Source organism: Propithecus coquereli, unplaced genomic scaffold, assembly GCF_000956105.1.
Source record: "Propithecus coquereli isolate 6110/MARCELLA unplaced genomic scaffold, Pcoq_1.0 Scaffold309, whole genome shotgun sequence".
Classification (NCBI taxonomy): domain Eukaryota; kingdom Metazoa; phylum Chordata; class Mammalia; order Primates; family Indriidae; genus Propithecus; species Propithecus coquereli.
In genome coordinates, this window is record NW_012148719.1 from 324,274 (window position 1) to 327,617 (window position 3,344).

The 3,344-nt window shown below is 37.6% G+C and overlaps 1 protein-coding gene across 1 annotated transcript in view; it reads left to right on the forward strand.

Moving 5' to 3' along the window:
- MARCH6 (membrane-associated ring finger (C3HC4) 6, E3 ubiquitin protein ligase) overlaps window positions 1-3,344 on the forward strand; it is a 78,264-nt gene that overhangs the window by 26,834 nt on the left and 48,086 nt on the right. The window lies entirely within an intron of this gene.

A 3,344-nucleotide genomic window follows, 5' to 3' on the forward strand; every position in this document is an offset into this window, starting at 1 on the left:
TACATACATATATCTGTATATATATATACACACACAAATGTAGTTTAAATTACATCACACAATACATATTCTGTAACTTATGTTTAACTTAGTACCTTAGTACCTTGGCTCCCCTTCTGTGTAATTGCATGTTCTGCCACCTTATTGTTTTAATGGATGCAAAGCACTCTATAATAAGGAGGCCTAACGTTTATGAACCCATTTACTTGTCTATAGACATTTGGTTTGTTGTCAGTTTTACTTTGTTATATGCATACTTTGAGTATTTATACACATTAGTAGTAATTTCTATTACAGAAAATCTTTCTCTACCTTTCCGTTTTTTTCCATGTGTAGAGACAGGGGTCTCACTATTTTGCCCAGGCTGGTCTTAAACTCCTAGCTTCAACGATCCTCCCACCTTGGCCTTCCAAAGTGCTGGGATTACAGGCATGAGGCAGCACTCCTGACCTACCTTTTCATTTCGACTTGGCTTTTGAAAATAGCCATCGAAGTCACTGAAAATTTCTAATACAAGGCTTCAGAGAATGCTTAAACTAATACACAAGGACTGGTTTGAAAGGAAATCTCTGCTTTTTACTTTTGTGCCCCATTTTCAAATCTGTGACCTGTTACCTCAGTCTGTCTAGAATTCTGCCTTTCTAACTTAAAACCATTCTGCCTTTTCTGACTAAGAGAATAAGAGGATGGCAATGCATTCACTCATACTTCCTCTTTATCCTCAATAGCCAGAATTTAGGGATAAGATATTCTAAGAATTTAGAATAAGATATTTTCTATTCGAGGATGTGAATCTGCTTTTTAAAAATTGTCAGGTAGCCATTGGTGGCATTGCAGGACATACTCTCCTAAAGAAAATACTCTTAAAGATGTCTACCTCCAGAGCTGAAACTCTGTATTTTCATGAACAGACTTAATGAATTCTGGAATTCTAGATTAAAAAAAAAATTCTCCATATTATAATTTTGGAGATCTTTACTTTAGATTTTCTCTTTTTCGATAGGCCGCATCTACAAGTGCTTGTTTACTGGCTCCGTGAGCTCACTACTGACACTGCCGCTAGACATGCTGTCCACGTGAGTATTGAACCTGTGTGACAGTGAAGGTTGCGCAAGGTAGATAATACTTGTTTTCTTCGTATTTTTGTTATAATTCAAAAATTCTTTTTCTGTTCTAAGGACAATAATTTATGTCTCTTATTCTCCTGTTTATAGCTATAGTAAAAGTAACTGGTAAATATAAGTGACGTTTCTTTTACAATGTACCTGTTCTAAAGGATGGTTTTGTAATGGTGGGATCACTTGTTAAATAGGTTATTGTGCAACTTGAGACATACACTGCTGTGTTGTGTTCCTATGTTGCGAGTTCATTTAAACGTATTTTTAACACATACAGTTGAACTGAAATTTATTGAATTTATTGGAACACTGGAGGCCCAGTGGGAATAGTGAAAAGAGATTGTACACACGGCTTGGTTTTGTAACCAAAGCTGCCTTTGGCAATTTGAAAAATTGAGTCAGTTTTTCTGAAAGCAGTCATAACTCAACTACTTTTTTTCTGAGTAATGTTTTATATTTGCTATAGAATACTTTTTAGGGGGTAATTTTACTTTAAGTTTCCTTAATGTCTGAGCAGTTGCTCAGTAATTGGGATCATATCTAGGTATACTGTATCAGTTATCTGTTGGCATAAAACAGAGTGTCCCAAAACTTAGTGGCTTAAAACAACATTTAATTTGCTTTTAATTCTGGGGATCAGCAATTTTGGCTGGGCTTAGCTGACCTGTTCATCTGTTAGGCTTGCGTAGGACACTAAGATGTTTTACTGGGACTTAATGGTCTAAGATGATTTCAGCTAAGGGGTCTTCTTTCTCCTCCACATGGCCTCTCATCTTTCAGAAGGCTAGCGGGGGTTTCTTTACATGGTAGTCTCAGGGCAGCATTCTAAAAGGGCAAGAGTGGGAGCTTGAAAGTTCTTTTCTGGGCTCTGGAGCGTGGACCATCACCTCTGGTCTGGACAGTTAACAAAACCTGCCCAGATTGAAGGTTTGGGGAAAAGAACTCTAGAGTTTGTCTTCTTCTTCTTCTTTTCCTTTTCTTTTTTTTTTTTTTTTAAAGATAGTCTACCTGTCGCCCCAAATAGAGTGCAGTGACATCATTGTAGCTCACTACAACCTCCAAGTCCTGGGCTCAAGTGATCCTCTTGCCTCAGCCTCCTGAGTAGCTGAGACTACAGGCATACGTCACAATGCCCAGCTAATTTTTCTATTTTTTAGTGGGGACAGGGTCTCGCTCTTGGCTCAGGCTGGTCTCAAACTCCTGAGCGTAAGCAATCCTCCTGCCTCAGCTTCCCAAAGTGCTAGGATTATAGGCGTGAGCCACCGCACCAGGCCGAGTCTGTCATCGTTTAAAATCTACAACAAGCAGTTACTGTTCTCATTGCTGATGGCAAGGAGGGATTAGAGAGGGGATATTTTAGTCTCAGCTCATCAAAATGTATGGTCTGCAGGGTTCCTGAGTAAGGGGGTATTTAGAATTCCCCTTTTGATTTAGGGTATATTGCATACAGTAATATCTTCTAACAGGCCACACCAGTTTGAAGTTTGGAGCTACTAGGCTGAAATCTACCAAATTAACCCTTCCTCAGGTTTTTCATGGAGGAAGAAAGTCATTCCATTAAAATAATGGATTTTCCAAAGGCTACCAAGATATCTGAGTTATCCTTGAATTATTCTGAAATCATAGACATGGACTAGGGAAGGATAAGCCTTTTCAGAAAGGAAAAGGACTAGGGGGTCCCACTATTATAATATATTCCATGTATTTTCTTGTGTGATTACTAAAGGAAGCATACCTTGCCTCTCTGCATTTTTTGAGAAACTAATATATTTTTGGCATGTTTGCATTTAGCATCAAAATTTGATTTGTTTTGTAAGGGAGAAATTTCTGTGAAATGTATTATAGGCTTCCTTGTCTTACACATGGCATTCTGAGTATCTCTCAGCCTTCGTTTCTTTATGTTGTCATTAGGACCATCTGGAGGAGCTTCTCTGCTTTTCTGATTTGATGATTCTGTTAATTTGTGTGGGCTCAGGTATCAGCTAAGCAAGTTTTTAAACTTGTTTGCAAAATAAGGATAAAGAAATTTTTAGTAAGGTTTGGACAGAGTTGTTTGCCTTTAGTAAATTACATAAACTTATTGCTTTTCCTTTGTCAAGTGTTTTTGTTTGCTGCTTTCCTGTTTCTTGGCCATGTTCAAAAGATAGGCTAGCTCATTTCTCTATATTAGTAGGTTTGATGTTATTTTATGCCTAGTATAATATAAACAATATACATAATACAAAT